This window comes from Sorex fumeus, unplaced genomic scaffold, assembly GCF_029834395.1.
Source record: "Sorex fumeus unplaced genomic scaffold, SorFum_2.1 ptg000050l, whole genome shotgun sequence".
Taxonomy (NCBI): Eukaryota; Metazoa; Chordata; class Mammalia; order Eulipotyphla; family Soricidae; genus Sorex; species Sorex fumeus.
Window position 1 is genome coordinate 11,551,430 of NW_026606107.1, and position 22,115 is coordinate 11,573,544.

At 37.4% G+C, this 22,115-nt stretch overlaps 1 protein-coding gene and 1 non-coding gene across 2 annotated transcripts in view; one reads left to right on the top strand and one right to left on the bottom strand.

The window, feature by feature from the left end:
- PCDH11X (protocadherin 11 X-linked) overlaps positions 1 to 22,115 on the bottom strand; it is a 330,947-nt gene that overhangs the window by 220,214 nt on the left and 88,618 nt on the right. The window lies entirely within an intron of this gene.
- Positions 4,613 to 4,719, top strand: LOC130032694 (U6 spliceosomal RNA). The gene has a single exon (XR_008793870.1). It is a non-coding gene; the product is annotated as a U6 spliceosomal RNA (small nuclear RNA).

The window sequence follows — 22,115 nt, forward strand, 5'->3', positions numbered from 1 at the left end:
TGACTACAAAGAAAAATAAAGCTCCAATGTGATCATTACACAGGTTGACCAGGTAGAATATCAATTTAAAAAAAAAAGTACTATATGAGAAGAATTTTGGAATATCACGTTTCACTCAAATGAGAGAACGAATCCGGAGTTCTGACATCCGTCGACGATCAAGGATCAGGGACGCTGTCTCATATGCCAAGGTGTCGAAAATCAGATGGGCTGGTCACGTAATGAGATTTAAAGACGACCGTTGGACTAGAACTGTTACTGATTGGATTCCACGGGATGTCAAGAGACCGCGTGGCCGCCCACCTACCAGATGGTCAGACTTCTTTGTCAAGATCATGAACGATCGGTTTGAGGCCCTCCATGTTCCCGGAGCGAAGAGATGCCATTGGGCTACACTAGCACGCGACAGGGACAAATGGAGACGTTACTGGCGCCCGCTCGAGCAAATCGACGACTAACGGGAAGTTAAGTGATTAAGTGATTAAGTGAGAAGAATTTGAATAAAAATATATAAACAATATTGATACTGAAAGTTTTCAGTATCAATATTGCAAACCACAATGACAAGAAGAAGAAGAAGAAGAAGAAGAGAGAGAGAGAGAGAGAGAGAGAGAGAGAGAGAGAGAGAGAGAGAGATAGAGAGAAAGAATTAAAGTGCCTGCCATAATGGCAGGCAGGGGTGGGGGGCTTGGGGGGTGATGTGAGGGAATCTGGGGACACTGGTAATGGAAAATGTATACTGGTGGAAGGATTGGTGCTGGAATTCTTTATGACTGAAATCCAATCATGAACAACTTTGTAAGGTTCTATCTCACAGTGATTCAATAAAAATGTTTATAAAAGTAAAAAATAAAAAATTAATTTGACCATGAAAAGAAAATATATAAACAATACTCTTCACACACAAAATGTCTAAAACATAATATTTCCAGTGGACATGAAACATTCTCCAGAATAGATCACATATTGGGAGACAACTTGAGTAAACATAAATTCATGGAAATAAAAATCACATCAATTATCTTTGTAGACCCACGTTGCTCTGAAGATAGAAATAAACCATTTTTTTAAATTGGGAAAGATTACTATACTTGGAAACTAAAGATAATATTGCTAAATAACCACTATATCAAAGAGCAAATCAAAAAAGAACTAAAAAGTTCTGCAAAACAGAGAATAAGGACTCAAATTACCCAAAACCTATATGTTATAGCAAAAGCAATGCTAAGGAGAAAGTTCGTCACAATTTAGGCTTACATCAGTGAAACAGAAAGTGTTCGAATTAATAATTTCACCCCTATCCAACAGTAAAAAACCAGAAAAAGAACAACAAATGAATCCTTAGTGAGTAGAAGGAAGGGAATTTTCAAAATTAGAGAATAAATTAATGGCACAGAAATCAAGAAAATAATACAGAGGGTCAATGAAGTCACAAGCTATCTTTCGGAGAGAATAAATAGAATTGCAAAGCAGATAATCATGAAGAACAAGAGAGAGAACCCAAATAAACTGGATCAGATATGAAAGGAGGCAAATTACAACAGACACCACAGGAATACAAAGGATTGTAAGTGGTTTCTACGAGAAAGTGTACGCCATTATGCTGGGAATCAAAGAGAAATTGATGAATTCTGAAAATCACACATCTTTTCAGGACCAAGTCAGAAGAAAGTCCAACAGTCAAATACACCAATCAAGAGTGAATTGAAATAGCAATTTAAAACCTCCCCAAGAACCTCAGATGTGTGATTTGATTCCAGAGGGACAGACAACAAAACAAAACTAAAAAAATGATACTATATCAAATCCATTTTTATGTCAAACAAAAAAACTAAGGCTAACATAAATATATCCTACTGAATAGGAGAAAATATTTTCACACAATACATCACGTAAAAGGCTAATATCCTCAAATGAAACATACTCACAAACCTCAACCCCCAAAATAATTAGACCATAAAAAATGGGGAGAGAAAGCATTTCTCTGAAGAAAGCAGAAAAATGTCTAATAGGCATATGCAAAAGTGTTTATTATCAATGGCGATAAAGGAAATGCAAATAAATACAACACAGAGGGTCAGATCAATAATATAGAGGTTTAGATGCTTGCCTTGCATGTGCCCAAATTTGGTTTCACCCATGACATTGCATACAGTCTCCTCAGAACTGCCAGGAGTATCCTTGAGCACAGAGCCAGAATAAGTCCTGAACACTGTCAGGTGTGACCCAAAAACCAACGAAATGAAACAAGAATGAGAAATCATTTCAAGCCTGTGTGAATGTCGTATATCAGAAAGATTGGAAACCATCAATGCTGGAGGAATGTAGAGGAAAAGAAACCCTTAACCACTATTTGTAGTGATATCATCTAATTCAGTCTCTTAATTTAGATAAAAAACAATATAGAAATTTCTCATAAAAATATAAATAGAAATTTTTTATGATCCAGCAATTCCACTTGGAGCATCTAGTCACAAAATGCAAAAACACTAATTTGGAAAGATGCATGCATGTCTGTATTCATTTCAGTGCTAAGTACAGTAGACAGGATATGAAAACATCCCAAAATCTCTAATAACAAATGAATGGATACAGAAGTCATGGCATATAAGCACAATGAAATACAATGTAGCTATAATAAAATAATAAAAATAATCATGAGTTTGCTACAAAATATTTGGAACTGGACGGTATCATATTAAGTAGACTAAAAGGAAGAACAACAAATACCAGACATCACTCATTTGTTAAATATATAGAGAAAAAAACCAATAGAATAGACACTATCACGTAATGATTTAGCTTTGGACTAAATACCAAGTACCAGCAGAGGAGGAGGGAAGTACGAATAAAGATTGGACTAGAACTGATATATTGATAGCTGTAGTAGGTCTTAGAAATGTGGGGGGGATGATTTTGTACTTCAATACTTTAACAATATTATAACTCTCTTACCTAAACTAAAAGTAACAATTTTTTAAAATTAAACTTAACAAGAATTTTAAAATAAAAATATTCCAAGAAAAACATCTGCTGTCCATATGAGTATAGCAGCCAATTCTACAAAATTTCGAAGTATTACTGGCAATCCTCAAGTTCTTCCAAAATATTGAAAAAAAAACAGGAATAATTTCTAACACTTTCTATTAATTCAACTCCGTAACTAATCTCTGCAGAGATAACAAACCAGTGAAGATTCAAGATACACCAGTTTTCAGGCTGAGATCTCTGAGACTTTTCAGAGTGGGAGTTGGGAAACCTCCCACCCCCTACTCCCCACCCAGCCCCCTTGCTTCAGGAAGTCCAGGTGATCTCTCCCACATCCCATAGTCACCTTCATGTAAACTCATCCACAGGTCCAGCTCTGCAGATTCATGGCTAAACCTCAGAAGAGATGCAAGCCAAGCTGCTAAAATTCAAGGGTATACCAGTCTCCCAGCTGAAAACTCTGTGGTGGCGTTGGGAGAGAGATAGGCTGAAATATATACCCACATCTCACAGGTGTCTTTGTGATGAAAGCCTAACTCCAATGCTTCATTACTAACCTCTGCAGAGACACCAATCCTATGAAAATTTCAGGTACACCCGTTTTCAGATTGAAAACTCTGGGGTTGTCTCAGAACAGGAGCAGTGCCTCACCCCAGCCCCCATCTCCTGGAAGCCCCGACAGCAACACCCACATATCAAAGTGAAAGATGAAAGTCAGTGTTTAAGTAAGGTAAAGGCCCTCCCATTGTTCATCGATTTGCTCGAGCGGGCCCAGTAACATCTCCATTGGAGACTTTGTTGTTACTGTGTTTGGCATATCGAATACGTCACGGGGAGCTTGCCAGGCTCTGCCGTGTGGGCAAGATATTCTCGGTAGCTTGCCGGGCTCTCCGAGAGGGGTGCAGGAATCGAACTCGGGTCGGCCATGTTGGCTGCGTGCAAGGCAAACGCCCTACCGCTGTGCTATCGCTAAGTAAGGTAAAATAAATTTAAAAAAACTTCCAAAGAAAAAATGGGGAGAGGACATACAGGCAATCACTAGTCATGAAAACGTTTTTATCACCACTTAGAGAAAGAATATCAGAACTATAATGAGACGTTATCTCAAACAAGTGAATATGTCCTATATTAAAAAGTTATATGTAAAAATCATAAATGTTAGCATTATTGTACATATTTTACTTAAATTACAATAATTAAAAATTTTAAAAGATTCCTAGTACATGGATGATTTCTATACCTTAAATTGTATTCTCTACACATAGTATGCACACTAACAACATTTGTATGAATTCACCAATATATTCTATAACATAACGCTTGCTTATATGTGACTAGAAGCAGTTATTTATCTCTCATTTATGTGTTCTGCCATAAGATGTAGCATGTTCCATACTTATCTATTAAATAATTTTGTATCATATTAAAATATACCTATTATCTCATGAATTGCTTAAAGATATTTATACCAATTTTTGGATTTGGGGCATGCATAGAACAACATCTTTATTCAAATTCAGAATTTTAATATTAATACAATTCGATGTTTATTATGAAATTTTAGATAGCATTTGAGAAATATTAAGATAACTAGTTTTTATCTGATTTAAAAATTATATGAGCTGTGCTCACTTCAGCAGCACAGATACTAATATTGGAACGATACAGAGAAGATTAGTATGGCCCCTGCTCAAGGATGACATGCAAATTCATGAAGCATTCCGTATATTTACTGAAGTACTTGCAATAGCAGTTAGGCAAGAAAAAAATATTAAGGGCATCCAGATAGGAAAGGGAGAAATCAAGATCTCATTATTCGCAGATGATATGATACTATATCTAGAGAATCCTAAAGCCTCTACCAAGAAACTCCTAGAAATAATAGACTTGAACAGTAAAGTAGCAGGTTATAAAATCAATACCCAAAAATCCATGACCTTTCTATATGAAAATAATGACACAGAAAAAAAGAGACATGAAAAAAGGAATCCCGTTAACAATTGTGCCCCAGAAAACCAAGTACCTTGGAATCAACCTAACTAAGAAGGTAAAGGAACTCTACAAAGAAAACTATGAAACACTACTCCACGAAATAAAAGAGGATATGAGGAAATGGAAACATATCCCCTGCTCATGGATAAGAAAAATTAACATTGTCAAAATGGCAGTACTTTGGGTAGTACTATAGGCACTATAAAGATTCAATGTGATCCCTATAAGGATCAAGCACTCCTAAAATTCATTTGGAACAACAAACGCTCACTAATAGCTAAAGCAATTCTTGGGAAAAGACAATGGGAGGCATCATCTTCCCCAACCTCAAACTCTACTACAAAGCATTAACAATTAAAACGGCATGTTACTGGAATAAAGGCAGAGCCAAAGACCAATGAAACTGGGTGGAATATCCCTACACACAACCCCAAATGTATGAACATCTAATCTTTGATAAGGGAGCAAGAAATGTGAAGCGGAGCAACAAAAGCCTCTTTAACAAATGGTGCTGGCATAACTAGACAACCACATGCAAAAAATGGGCTTAGACCTTGATTTACCACCATGCACAAAAGGCAGACCAAAATGCATTAAAGACCTCAACATCAGACCAGAATCCATAAGGTATATTGAAGACAAGGTTGGCAAAATCCTCCACGATATTGAGGCTAATGGTATCTTCAAAGATGACATGCCACTGACCACCAAGTGGAAACAGAGATAAACAAATGGGACTATATTAAACTAAGAAGCCTCTGCACCGCAAAAGATACAGTGACCAAAATACAAACACAATCTACAGAATGGGAAAGGATATTCACCCAATACCCATTCTATAAGGGGTTGCTATCAAGGATATACAAAGTACAGGTTGAACGCCACAAGAAAAACACATCCAACCCCATCAAAAATGGGTTGACAAAATTAACAGAAACTTTCTCAAAGAATAAATCCGAATGGCAAAAAGGCACATGAGAAAATGCTCTGCATCAATAATCATCAAGGAGATGCAGATATAAACAACAATAATATAGCATCTCACATGACAGAGACTAACCCACATCCAAAAAAAAAATGCAAATGGTGTTGGGGCGGATATGGCAAGAAAGGGAACCTCGTTCACTGCTGGTGGGAATGCCCAATGGTTCAGCCCTTTTGGGAAACAGTATGGACGATTCCAAAAAATTAGAAATTGAGTTCCCATTTGACCCAGCAAAATCACTCCTGGTAATATATCCCAGAGAGGCACAAAATACAGTCAAAATGACATTTGCACTTGCATGTTTATTGCTGCACTGTTCACAATAGGCAAAATCTAGAAAAACCAGAGTGCCCAAGAACAGATGACTGGTTAAAGAAACTTTGGTACATCTACACAATGGAATACTATGCAGCAGTTAGAAAGGATGAAGTCATGAAATTTGCAAACAAGTGGTTCTACATGGAAAGTATCATGCTAAGTGAAATGAGCCAGAAAGAGAGGGACTGACATAGAAAGACTGCACTCATCTGGGGAATATAAAGTAACAGAATGGGAGACGAAGACCCAAGAATAGTTGAGATAAGTACCAGGAGGTCTGCTCAATGGCTTGGTAGCCGGAAGCACATGCTGGGGGGAAATGTAGCTCAGGTAGAGAAGGGAACACCAAGTAAAGGATGTTTGGAGGACTCGCTCAGGATGCGAGACCCACACTGAAAGTAGACTATAGACTGAACACGATGGTCACTCAATAATTCTATTGCAAACCACAATACCCTAAAGGAAAGAGAGAGCAAAAGGTAATACCCTGCCATAGAGGTGGGGCGGAGTGAGGGTAATGGGAGGTGGGAGGGCTACTGGGCTCATTGGTGGTGGAGAATGGGCACTGGTGGAGTGATGGGTACTTGATCATTGTATAACTGAAACCCAAACACAAAAGATGTTTGTCTACAACTGTACCTCATGGTGTTTCACTAATAAATGAATATATAAAATGTTAAAAAAATTAATTTTTAATTATATGAGCTAAGCAATTTTATATTATTGTTTTTAACTCATACACCAAAAATAAGTATCACTTAAAGGACAATGTTTGAATAAAGTATATTTCAAATTAAATACTTTTTCATGTTAAATCTGTATTATTATGAAAATTAGCAAACTGTAATATTTTCTTTAAACAAATCATTTTATTTTCTTCTCCACTTTTGCCTTGCTATTGATGTTATTGTTGCAACAACCAGGGTTCACATACATGCCTTGTTATGGTGTGCACACATTTTTCCCCAGGGTCACATATCAGGTTGTAGTGCTAGTACACTTGTTCAAGGTGCAAGTGAAGGATTGCACTCCTTTACTTGTAGTGCTTGCATGCATGCTAGCTTAGAGTTATACTCTTTAATTTAATTTTATTTCTCACACACAATCTGATAGATATTCCCAATAGGAATTAGTACAGTCTTTACACAAATACCAGCAATCTTAATTCCTGATTGTGGTGCTTAGTTGTGGTGCTCATTGAGGGGTTTATCTCTTTGCCGTGGTGCTAACAAACTTACATGGCTGCAATATGGCTGGAAATCAACTGTAACATTAGGGATAGTAAATGGTATACTAGGAGTTATCCCTGAGCACTGAGTCAAGAATAAGCCCTGAGTACTGCTGGGTATGAACCACCCCACCAATCAAAAACAAGGTATCTTCCAGTTCCATTTATGTTGCAGCAAATTGTATGATTTAATCATTCCTTACAGCTGTATAATATTCCATTGTGTATATTTACCACATCTTCATGATATACTGATCAGTTGAGTATTAGGCTATTTCCAAATATTCTATTGTACAGAGTGATACAATGAATAGTGGTGTGCATACATTCTTTTGAATCAATGTTTTTCTGTCCTGGAAGGGGCCTAGATACCCAAATGTGGAATTGCTGGGTAATAGGGTAGCTCAATTTTAAGGGTTGTGGGCTGGTGATGAAACATTATGTATCAAAAAGCCCAATCTTGAATAACTGTGTAACTCAATGTACTTTAATGAAATAAAATTTTGGAAAAAAACAATTTATGGGTGAACTACCAGCATCATATTTTACATATGTAGAAGCATATAGGAGATTTTAAGACTCACAATCACAAGGAGAGAAGTATTCTAAGCCACTGAGCTATTCTTCAGGGCTTCTCCAGATAAATATATTGAGACAAAATTTTTTCAATGATAATCAAACATAAATGTGTATTATATTTATCATTGTAGTTAGACATATATATAAATTTATTGGCAATTTTCTTCTGCAATAGCATTTCACAAGGCATTGGGGGAGGCACAGCCAGCGGTGCTCATAACTGACTCCTGGTTCTGTGCTCAAGGAACACCCCTAGCTGATACAGGGAACTGTATATGCTGTCTGGGATCAAATCAGCCATGTGCAATGCAAGTCCTCTTTACTATATCTTCAGCTCCTAGGACTTAAGGAAGATTTAAATCAAGAATACCTTATTAATGGGTGAAAAATAGTTTCTAAATTGCAATTAGGAATAATTCAGTGCACTTGAAATTATTTTTTTAATTCTTCGTGGTCAATCTTGATTGGTTTACATAATTAATACACTCTTCAATATATTGGAGATAAAGTGGATAATAATGTGATGGAAACTAAATTCTAATGGGGGGATTATAGTAGTATTTATTGGTGGTTTTAGTCCTATAAGGTTTATATTAAGAAAATATTTCTTCTTTGGCAATAATCAGGGGTTATCCTAGCTCATCAATCAGGAATGACTCCTCTGAGTACTAGGAGCACTACATTGGATACCAGGGATCAAACCTGGTTTGGCCACGTGCAAGGCAAGTACCTTACCCACTGTACTATCTCTCCAGCCCAGGAAAATACTTTACTAAGAGGTAATAGTGCAATTATAAAGTATAAAATATATTAAAAATATATTGCATAAGGGAAAGCTAAACTACCATAGTATAAAAGCATTTAAGTTCTCTTAAGATCTTTACTTTAAGATCCAATTATTTAATTTATGATTATGATACACCTGAAAAAAATGGTACATATTTTTTATTTTATCTGTACAGTTTGCTTTCATATTTCAATTTTAGCCAATATATTGGCTTAAATTTTGAATTGAGCATTGTTTCAAAACCAAATAAAATAAAGTTTATGTTAGTTAAAAAGTTCAAGAACAATGCACCCGGCCAAGTTAGATCCCCAGAACTGCATATAGTGCCCTGAGCACAGACACACAAAACAGTCCAAAGGACTGTTAGGTGTGGCTCAAAACTCACCATCCCCCCAGTAATATCCAATAACAGTATTTTCATGTCATTTAACTATTTTATTAAGGCATTAGCAGGCTTAAAAGATAGATTTTTTAAAATTTTCAAGGTGATAATGAAATACTCATACCAAATAGATATCCGTGACCTATTGTTCTGTCTTCTGCAACTGCTCTAACCAATAAGATAGCAATTAGCCACATGTATTTAAATTTAGATTTATTTAAAATTAGATAGCACTGTAGCACTCTCTTCCTGTTGTCCATCGATTTGCTTGAGCGGAAACCAGTAACGTCTCCATTGTGAGACTTGTTATTGTTTTTGGCATATCGAATATGTCACAGGGAGCTTGCCAGGCTCTGCTGTGTGGGCAGTATACTCTTGGTAGCTTGCGGGGCTCTCCAAGACAGACGGAGGAATCGAACCCGGGTGGGCCGCGTGCAAGGCAAACACCCCACAAAGAACATGAATGAAATAATGACAGTCTCTTTAAGAAATGGTACTGAAAAAACTGGATAACCATGTGTAAGATATTAAAGCTGGATCCAGATCTGACACCTTGCACAAAAGTCAACTCAAAGGACCTTGAGAACACACCAGAATGTATAAAATACATTGAGGAAAACATAGGCAGAACATTTCAATATCTGGACCTCAATGGTAGACACAACAATATGATGCCAATGGTAAAGGCTACAAAATAAAAAAATGAAAAAAGTGAGACTCCATCAAATTAAAAAATTTTGACATGGCAAAAGTAACATGGGACAAAACTAGAAGAAGGCATTCTGAATGGGAAAAAGTATTTACATTCAACACACCAGATAAAAGGTTGCTATCCATGATATATAAAGTATTCACAATGATCAACCCAAAGCACAAAAACAAAAACAAAAAAACAAAAATAAAATGGGGAGAGAAAATGAACATGAAATTCTACAAGGAAGACCAATGTATGGCTAACAGAAACTTGTAAAAGTGCATGAAAAAAGACACATAAAAGTAATTTATCATTGGGTAAATCCAAATCAAGACAACAAGGAGATATCATCTTATACCAGTGAGAATGGTACATATCAATAATGTTGGGAACAATCTTTGTTGGCGGGGATATGATAAAAAAGGAAACTTTTTTTTCTACCGCTGCTGGGAATGTTGTCTGGCCTAACCTCTGTGTAAAACAAACAGCACTGAGAGTTTTCAGTAAACTTAGAATTGTGCTGCCATATGATTCAACAATTCCAATTTTGGGTACGTACCCCCAGGATGCAAAAATATTAATTCGGAAAGATATATGCACACCATTATCCATTACAGCACCTAGTACTATAGCTAAGATACAGAATAAACCTAGATGTCTACTGATAGATAAGTGGACAATGAAGATGTGGTATATAGATACACTATGGAATAAAACACAGCTGTAAATAAAAATGAAATCATGCAATTCAATACAACATGCATAGACTTTAAGGCATCATGTTAAATAAAGTAAGCCATAAGAATGACAAACACACAATGATTTCACATATATGTGGCAATTAGAATAACTGGACAGGGTGTTAGACGCCAGATGTGAGAAAAATGAATGTGTGTGTATGGGAAAGGGGAAATCCTTGGTATGACACGTTTCCCTCCTCAGAGGAACAGAGACAGGAACCATGAACTGATGGTCAATGGACAGTTTAATCAGAACCAAATAGCCTAATACAGAGAATCTGAGAGGGTCCTAAGTACAAAACTGCATGAAGGCGTGACTAATTATTTACAGAGGTAAAGCAATTTCAATGTAGGTAATTCCTTTGGGGGGATTAACTCAAGGATATTGTCTCCCAGGAGTGACTTTCCATCTATGTTTCATTTTTTCTTTCCCTTGCTGCTAGCACATTTTAAAAAATTAAGTTTACTCCTTATTAATATTTTCAGTTAGTTGGGTAAACACAGTAAGAAATATAGATTCCGCTCTCTCTGGAAAGAAAGATGGCGGCCGCACGGGAGCCTTGTGGACAGCAGGTTTGAGCTGGGGGCGGGGGACGGCAGGGGCCTCATGGGAAGGGGGGCATTCTGGGCCGTCCTTCACGCCCGACCGAGGTCACCAGCTGCCCCCCACGAGCGGCTCTCCGGCACGGCCACGGCCCCGGAGGCACAAGGACTTAGCACAGAGAGCCACCCGCTTGGAGCAGAAAAGCAAATGGACTATGTGTTAAACCGCGCCACCATGCCTGCCGGGAGGGGAAAGGGTGTTGTCCCACCCGCCCTCTCCTCTCTGGAAAGAAAGATGGCGGCCGCACAGGAGCCTTGTGGACAGCAGGTTTGAGCTGGGGGTGGTGGGAGCGGCAGGGACCTCATGTGAAGGGGGGTGTAATGGGCCGTCCTTCACGCCCGACCGAGGTCGCCAGCTGCCCCCTACGAGCGGCTCTCTGGCACAGCCACGACTCCAGGGCACAGAAACCAATCTCTTAACTATCTAACTTTTAATAGAAATTCTTCCAGGGTCAATAAGTAAAATAGTAGAAATCCAAAACCGCGCGGCCGCTATTGCGGCCGTGCGACATCATTTTATTCTTAAACCAAGTTGTAGAAAGCAAATCATTTCACAACGCTGTTTCAGCATGTCTGATTCGGGGGGGGGTCGTAAACTCTAAACAATAATTGTGCATCTTCTATTGAAACAATGTATCTAGTCAAAGTAGATAGAGTATTAACTAGAACTCATCTGCCTCACAGGAATTGGGAGGGATGGGAGGTGGGGTTCTATTGGGGTTCGCGGTTAAAAATAAGTATTGGTAAAGGGAAATGTGTTTGATATTTACATGACTGAGACCTAAACCCAAAAGCTCTGTAACTTTTCCCACAGTGATTCAATAAAGAAATAAATTATATATATAAAAAAAGAACTGTTGAAAGGATTAAATTTGCTAAATGAATACATCCCAGTATCTGGCACATGGTAACCAGGAAACTATTATTAAAACTGATGCTTTCCTTCGTGGAAAAAAAAAGAAATATAGATTCCAAAACTTAGTTCTCTGGGTTGGGCAAGGGGGAAGAGGGTAATGTTAAAAGCCAGCTGGGTTTTTACCGTAAATCCTAGACTAAGTCCTCAGGCAGGTTTAGCATTTACTACCCCTGGGGTTCTGTCTTTTACATCATTACAACTTGTATCAATTTATGATTTCTAGACTGTTCCACATTGAGGCCAGGGTAGCTTTGCTGTTTGCCTCAGGTCCATTCAGAGATCCCTTGGTGGGGCCCAGCTTTTGCAGGTGTTAGTATCTACAGAGAGAGAGGCAAAGTACAAAAGAAAGGTTAAAGACAGACTCAGGGGATTAGGAGTGCTGATAAGGGCAATGCAAACTCTGGAAGAGGGAAAAAGGGCAATTCACTGATAAAGCTTGGAGTTAACACTTGGGGTTAACAGCCAACACAGGAGAAATGCAATATCTTAAGGGGGAAGAAACTAGTTCACCATTGGCTGAACTAGTATATTAATGGAAGAAGCAAAAAAATCCAAAGTGAAGGAGGGGACAAAGCAAACAGGAAGCAATGGGGGAACTGAGGTAAAGGGGATTCAGGTATATTAGTGGTGTAAATGAAGGGTCCAGCTAAATATCCAAACCACAGAGTCAACAATACTAAAATCATGAGACCCAAACTTTAACAACCAATCTTAAAAAGGTGCTTGTCAAGAAGATTCAGACTGGTGGAAGTGGTGGGGGTGGGTGCAGGGAGTGCTTGGGAAGGGAACCTGAGAGCAGTGGTGACAGGATGTTAACAGTAGTGGTAAAGATCGGTGCTGAAACTCTGCATGTTTAAAACTCCACTATGAATAACTGTCAAACATGACACTTTAATAAAATGAAAATGTTTTAAATGTTAAAAATTCTACATTCAAGGCCAGAGATATAGTACAAGGGATAAGGCATTTGACTTGCATCCAGTGGACCAGTAGTTCCATCAATGGTACCATATTTGACTCCTCAAGCACAGCACTGCCAGCAGTAGTCCTTGAGCACAGATTCAGTAAAGTGGTAATCCCTGAGCAAAGCAAGTGTTATTCAACACCACATCCCTCCCCAAAATAGCTGGTTTCAAATGATTGCTTTCATATCTACATCAAATGTTTAGCACTTGCTTGTTCATATATTTAAAGTTCGTATTATTGAAGGAATGTGGCAGTTGCCGCTTGTAAAACATATTTTTCCACTAAGTTTTGCCAGATATCTAAACTTAATGCCAAATCCTGTTGCCATTAGGAGTTTACTATCAGTATTGATGTTTATTCTTAAACAATAACTCTGCCTTGTCTTTCTGGAATGAAAACTATTAATACATGAATGCAACATTAGTTTTAACCTAAGACAACTTCACTAACATTCACACTCACATGGAAGCTGAACCTCTTTGTCACAGTCAGAACATGACTTGAGAATAGTGGGCAAGGTGAATAGGGAGATAAAGACATATGAACCCTTAATCTGTCACCTAGTTAACATTAACATAGACACATCCTATACCTGCCCCAATGAAATTTGTAATAACTGACCTAAAGTATTCTCAATTCTAAGACTAATTAAAATCACTTCACCTTGGTTTTTTCTCTTATTTTTAAAAAATAAATATTGAATCACTGTGAATTAGCAAGTTACAAAATTATTCATAACTGAGTTTCAGGCATATAATGATAAAGCACCAATCTCTTTACCAGTGTCTGTTCCTTCCACCACTGTCCCCAGTTTCCCTCCTGCTTTCCAGCCTGCCTCTAAGGCAGCCACTTTTTCCTCTCTTTTTTCCTTTTAGGTACTGTCATTTGCAATACTGTTACTAAATGGATATCATGCATATTACTTTACCTCTTTTCATCACCCAGTTCTCATCCAAACTGACCATGTCTCATATTACTGTCTTATTGGTCCCTTCCCTGTCCTAACCATCCTCCTTCCAGTGTGGCAAGCTTGCTACAAAGGGCCTACCCTTTGTAGGCTAATTTTTCTACTCTTAGATTCAATTCTACCTAATTCTCCCACTCTTTATTTTTTGTCTTAGGGCAGCTATAATGTTTCTTTATATCTGGCAAATGAGTGAGATTATTGTTTGTCTGTCTCTATCCATCTGATTCATTTCACTGAGCATGGCACCTTGTTTTTAGAAAGAAACATTACCTGAGGAAAAAACTCTTGAATATTTACAAATTTCCATTTTTGGTAAGAGTATTAGCTATCATATATATGTATATATACTTGGTAGTTTACATAAACCTTCATATAGTAATAGATATGATAGGAGAAGATGGCTTCAAGATTCCTTGATATGTATAATCTCTAAGAATTTATAGCATCTAGTATGCATGAATATAATCAATAAACATTTATTAAATAAATAAATGCATTAATTAAATGGATAATTCCTACATTGTTAGATAAAAGTAAAGGGAAGAGTTTGCTTGTTTTAGTTTTAACATTCTGTTTGGATATGAATAATGTTATACTATAACTGATTTTAACTTATTACAACAAAGTACTCAGAGAATATTTGACTACTATTTATAACTAGGTTTCTCACTGGAATGAAATACATTGTCTAGTAAAAATGTACTATCTACTTGTATTTTCCAAAGAAAGGATGATAGGTTTTAATACTTCTTCTTAGTGGTCAGTGTATTACGTATAAAATACAAAATTCTGCATTTGGGTTGCCACAGAGATAGTCAAAGGTCTAGAGCGCATGCTTTACAAAATTTTCATCCCATCAGTTTGGAGTCCCATGAAAATTGATCGTAGCATCCCAGCACAGAGTCAGACATAGGCCCTGAGCTCTGTCAGGTATGGCTCCTCAAAAAGACAAAAATAAAATAAATGCCAGTCTGTCAAACTCATATGCATAAACAATAAAAAGGAAAACTAACAGGGGAGAAATGAGTAAATCACTAGTGGACTCAATACATTATATACTTATTTAGTTTGCCAATATTCAAATTTAATTAAGATCAAACAAATAAAATTTTCAAATCTAGTTCACCTTTTAAAAGTGAGGATGTAGCCATATATTTAGAACATAGACTCAACAAAACTGAAAACTTGAGATTTAAGATGCAACCACTGAAACTTTGTAATGTGTCTATCAAGTTGACAGTTAGGGATGGGGTTGGAGCTGAGGTGGGGAGGGAATATGTAAACACTGGTGGAGGGAAGTCAACATTGGTAGTAGAATCCATATTGAAATATTATATGCCTAACAACTCCAGGGAATATAATCTGGGGTCCTAAAAAACACACAGCAGAAACACCATCCGCACTTCTATGTTCATTTCAGCACTATTCACCACAGCCAGAATCTGGAAACAACCTGAATGCCCAAAAACAGATGAATGGATAAAGAAAATATGACACACTTACAGAATGGGATACTATGTAGCTGTTAGGAAAAATGAAGTCATGAAATTTTCCTGTAAATGGAGGGACATGGAGAGTATCATGCTGAGTGAAATGAGTCAAAAGGAGATGGACAGAACTAGAATAACTGCATTCATTTGTGGTATATGAAATAACATATAGTAGTAGACTAACATCCACAGCCAGTGAAAACAGGGGTAGGAGGACTGGTCAGTGGTTGGAACTAACCACAAATGTGTATGGGACTGAGGTTATATAAGATAGAGAAAAGACCAGTATGACAATAACAGCAGGGAATGATCACGCTGGACAAGATCTGAGGGTTAAAAGTAGGTAAAGAGATATTCATCATAACCTTTCAGTATCACTATTCAAACCACCATGCAAGAAGGAGAGAGAGAGAGAGTGAAAGAGAGAGAGAGAGAGAGAGAGAGAGAGAGAAGAAAAGCGCTTGCTATAAAGGCAGGCATGGGGTGGTGGGGGTGCGGGTGATGGGAAGGAACCTGAGGACACTGGTTCTGGGAAAGGTACACAGGTTGAGGGATGGGTGTTGGAATAACTGTATGACTGAAATGATGAACCGCTTTGTAAGGGTCTATTTCACAGTCTCCAGAAGGACAATGGAGAAGATTATCCATGACTTCCACTTGGATCTCTTCAATAGCCACGTCCACCTGTCCACATACCAAATTCCGCAGGATGGATATGTCATTCCCAACATTCTCCCTTCCGAAATCCAACATGCCATTTCATTGGTAAAGAAGAGAACAGCACCTGGCCCAGACAAGGTCAGACCTGAACACGTGAAGAACCTGCCGTCACTCCTCATCAATACACTGGCTCGGTTCTTCACACGCTACCTGTCTGAATGCAAGGTTCCGTCCCAATGGAAAACCAGCAGGACCATTCTACTGTACAAGAAGGGAGACATCCACGACATTGGCGACTAGCGCCCAATTGGTGTATTGTCTGTCGTCCACAAGCTGTTCACTTGAGTCATCCTGAATAGGATTGACAGAACACTAGATGAAGGACAACCATGTGAGCAAGCCGGATTCCGAAAAGGATTCAGCACAATCTACCATATCCACACGGTGACCAAGCTCATTGAGGTTTCTTGGGAGTTCAAGATGCCACTATGTCTAACGTTCATCTATTTAAAGAAGGCCTTTGATTCTGTTGAGACTGAAGTGGTCATCGAAGCCCCAGCCAAACAGGGCATTCAAACTCAGTACATCAGGATCCTCCGCAAGCTGTATTACAGATTCACCACCAGGATCTCACCATTCTACAAGGAACTCACCATGGACACAAAGAGAGGGGTTCAGCAGGGCAATACCATTTCACCAAATTTTTTCAGTGCCACCCTCAAGAATGTCAGTCGATGACAGGAATGGGAAGGAATTGGAGTAAAGATATATGGTCAGCAAGTACACCACCTCCACTTCAATGATGACATCATTCTAATAACACCAAACACTAGCCAAGCAGCATGAATGCCGACTTCGACCATGAGTGTGGAAAGGTTGAATTGCAGCTGAATCTCACGAAGACAATGTTCATGAAAAACAGACTAGTTCCTGACGTTCCATTTGCTCTCAGTGGAACGAACATCTCCGAATGCAGCAGTTGTGTGTACCTAGGTTGGGAACTCAACATGACAAACAACCTGGCTGACACCTGAGCTGCGCAAGCGGAAGAGAGCGGCGTGGAACGCCTTCAAGAGCGTCAAAGAAGTATCTAAGAGTGTGAAGAAACTCTGTCTCCGGGCACATCTCTTCTACTCCACTTCTTGCACTAACATATGCCTCAGAGACCTGGGCCCTATGAAAACAGGATGAGAACACTACTCCAGTCTCCCAAGGAGTAATCAAAAGAGCTATACTTGGAGTATCACGCTTCACTCAAGTGAGAGAAGGAATCTGGAGTTCTGACCTCTGTCAATGATCGTGAATCAGGTATGTTGTCTCGTTTGCCAAGGCACTGAAAATCAGATGGGCCAGACATAGAATGTGATTTGCAGATGAGCCCTGGACTAGAGCTGTTACTAACAGGATTCCATGGGACATCAAAAGAACGAGTGGCCTCCCACCTACAAGATGGCTAGACTTCTCTATCAAGACCCTGAAAGAATGGTTTGAGGCTGTATTCCTGGAGTGAGCAGACGCCATTGGGCTACACTAGCACACGATAGGGATGAATGGAGACATTACTGGTACCCGCTCAAGCAAATCAATGAGTAATGGGATGTCAAGTGATCAAATGATCAAGTGACAGTGATTTGTAAAATCAGAGATGTCTGGTGTTAACTATGAGACTCCTAAAAGAAGTGTTTGTTTGGGTGGGTGGAGGAGGGGAAAGAATTTTGTTGCCAAATATAAAACTAGAATGTTATTTTTTAGAGAAAGAACTTACCTAACCATTGTATTCACAAACATTAACATTTTTTGGCAAATGTATATTTAAGATACCACTTCAGTTACTATTGGAAGGTAATAAATAACAATTCTTCTACGGTTGTAAATTAGGTACCTTTGCCCAGAAAATGCTTTCAATTCCAGTAAGTACTGAATGCAGTTCCAAAGAGATAGGAATATAAAAACCTATAAATAACCTATTAAATAACAGCCACTTACTCTACAGATGAAGTAATGCTTAAGGAAAAGACTAACATTTCATATATTAGCTTTACCAATGATAGATTTATCATGAACCACAGTGATTTATTTTTAACATAATTATTTCCATAATGTTCCTGACAAATCATGGACACAGACAAAATATTTTTGTTCTCCACAAAACTAATAGAAAGATGTTAAATATAAGAGAAGCCTTTAAAATAAAAATATAAGCCTTGGGCTGGAGTGTTATTACAGCGGGTAGAGTACACATCGAAGACCCTGGTTCAATTCCTGTCACTCTATTATATGTTCCCCTAAGCCTCTCCAGGAGTTATCCCTCATCAGAGAGCAGCAAGTAGGCTCTAAGCACTGCTTGGTGTGCCCAAAAAGTGAAAAAAATGAAAAAATTTATAAATTTCACCAACTTTCAGAATGTAGTTCTGTCAAGAGGGAACATGGGGATATTGGGGATGGAAATGTGCACTGGTGAAAGGATGGGTGTTTTAGCCCTATATGACTAAAACCTGTCCATAAACAGCTTTATAACTCAGTATCTCATGGTGTCACTGTCACTGTCGCTGTTCTCCCGTTGTTCACCGATTTGTTTGGGTGGGCCTAGTAACACTGTGAGATGTGTTGTTACTGTGTTTGGCATATTGAATACACCATGGGGAGCTTGCCAGGCTTTGCCGTGCAAGCCAGATACTCTCAATCGCTTGCCGGGTTCTCCGAGAGGGGCAGAGGAATCAAAGGCAGAGGAATCGAACTCGGGTTGGCCTGGTCGGCCACATGCAAGACAAATGCCCTACCCACTGTGCTATCTCTCCAGCCCATCTCATGGTGATTCAATATTTTTTTTAAAAATTAAAATAAATTACAAACTTAAAAAAATTAAAAAACCCAATAAATGCTTTTAACAAGGTAATTATGACAATGATATCAGTGTGAATTGTGTTTCATTCATATGGTGTTTCTTTAACATTTCTTATTCACAGAAACAATACCAAATATACAAATAGCTTTTTCAAAGTTTATAAAAACATTAATAGTAACATTTAGAGTTATGAAATAAAATATAAAAAGTAATGATTCCGGCCCTCATGTGTATTGTCCAGGGAGCATTTATATTGTCAGCCTGTGTTTCCTGAGGGTATACCTACTGTTGCATCTTACATCTTGAGATAAGCACTTTGGACTCTTCACTCTGGAGAAATCCACATTCTCTCTTAAGCATGTATCTTAACATAACTCTCCCCTTCTCCCCCTATACTTCCAATACTTGTAATATTTTTTAAAGTAATGATTCTGGGACTAGAGAGATACCACAGGTAATAAGGAGCTTGTCTTGCATGTGGAATACCCAGGTTTGATCCCCAAAACTACAGATGGTTTCCAAGCACTACCAGGAGTGATCTCTGAGCACAAAGCCAGAAGTAAGTCCTGACGTGTCCCAAAATCCAAAATAAAAATATTAACAAATTGATTTTTAAATGAAAAATAACTTTTAAATGAAAATAGTAAATGTTTCTTTATGTGATGAACAACTATATTTTACAGCATTTTACAAATACAGTCTTTTATATTTTTTCTTACTGCTAATTTTTAAGTTAAAGTAACAAAGAACAAATGTATGTGGCAAATAAAAAATTTCAATTTATATGAATTCATTACATAAATTGACATTTTCTAGTGTAAACAAGTTTAATGTCTTGATAATAAATATAACAAAATAAATATTAAAATACCCACGTGTAATTATTTTATCTCACCTAAAATTTATCTCACCTAACATTAGAAGAAGGCTCTCTCTAACATTACTATGCTAGTAATGTTATAATGCTATAATGCTGTAATGTTAACTATCAGTTAACATTATGCTTCCTTGCATAATGTTTTTTAGCAACTTCATTTAATGAACATTCCTGTCCTATATGTCCTACACCAGAGAAAACGATCCAGTCCAAATGTCAGTGATGGCAAAATTTAGAAACCATAAGCCAGTACATGTAGATTTATGATCTTAAATCACAAACAAATATAATTTTTCTAACATTAGCATAACTAATTATAATAGTAGGGCTCATCAAATAATCAGAAAGAAACACTGAGAATTATAAATTGAATCTAACCATATTTTGCATTAATCATATTTGTTCATTAGAATCAACCTCACTTTCCTAGAGTTGAAATAAATTATAACCAATTTTTGCACATATCTTTTTGTAGTTAACTTATATTTAAAATCCCTCAAATCACAGACAAAAAATACTTAATTTTATAAACACGTTATGACTGTAATGTGTTATACATATTTCTCCTTTAAATTTTCTTAATTCTCTTTGCTTTTACTAAATTCTAAACTTGTAGGATTTATTTATTTTATGTAAACTCTAAAATGCATTAGTACCAGACGGATCATCTTTAATATTCTCTAAATTTTTATAACTAAAAAAGATTTATTTTTGGAAAAAACTATATTTACAACTTTATGTTTTTTTCTAAGAAATGGAATATTGGTTTCAAATTCCCTACTATTCAAAATAAATGCACAAACTCTTTTAACCTGTTCATTTAGAAGTCCATATGTACTAGAAAATAAGAACAAGACTGCTACAAGACTAAACTGAACTAAGGGAAGCTAATTTATAACATAAAAGTATCTAATGGATATGAATTTATGCAATCTCATGAATAATTCTGTATTAGAAAATACTTGTATTGAATAATGATACATGTTTTCCAAAAGTAGGAGTTTTTTGAAAAGAACCTTTCTCTTTTAAAAATATTTTATTTTTTGAAGCAGCGTGGTTTACAATACTGTTAATAGTATGGCATCATGAAAGTATTTTAAGACATTCTGAAGAAAAATAATATATATTGGAGAAGCATACAATTTACTTAAATTTAAAATTTATGTTTTGATTATCATATATTGATATAGAAAAACCTATGATAGATTACTAAATAGTTGGCAAATACCAACTTTATGTTCACTTTTATCTGAGAATAAAGTTTGTGATTTAACAAATTTCTAAGGGGTAGAAGAAAATATGACATGGCATTAAACAAACTGATTGGAAAGATAGCACAAGGAAGGGGAAATGATCTTGTTCTTGTTCTTGCCTTGCCTGTGGACGACCAGAGTTTGATTCTTGGCACCACATATGCTCCCAAGTCCCTTCCATGAGTAAGTTCTGAGCACAGTTAGGTGTAGCACAATACCCACCCCCAAACACAAACACACACACACACACACACACACACACACACACACACACTTCCACATGCACGCATGCATGTATGCACAGAAAAGTTTAACAATAATAAGCAACATTCATTTCACAACAGTGTTACTCTAAAACCATATGGGTACTTTTAAACCACCATATAATTAAGTTAGCTGAACTCCATACCACATATCTTATGTAAATTTATTTTGGGGGATGTTTGGACCACAATTGGTCCTCAAGGCTTACTCCTGGCACTGTGTTCAGTAATCATTCCTATTGAAGGTTAGGGGGCCATCTAATGGTGTTTGGGATTGAATCAAGGTCAGCCACATGGAAGGCAAGTGTCATAAGCCCTGTAATATCTCTTGGGGTCCTGTAAATTCTCTTTTTTGATTTTTTTTTGCTGTTTTCTTGTTTCGTTTTTCTTTTTGGTAACATCTGGAGGTGTTCAGGGCTTACCCCTAGCTCTGCACTCAGGGTTCACTTCTGTCAGGGATTGGGAGAAACATATGGGATGCCAGGGATCAAACAGTAGTAACCACATGCAAGGTCATATGTAAAGCAAGAACCCTACCCACTGCACTATCTTCCAACTCCCATAAACTAATTTTTATACTGC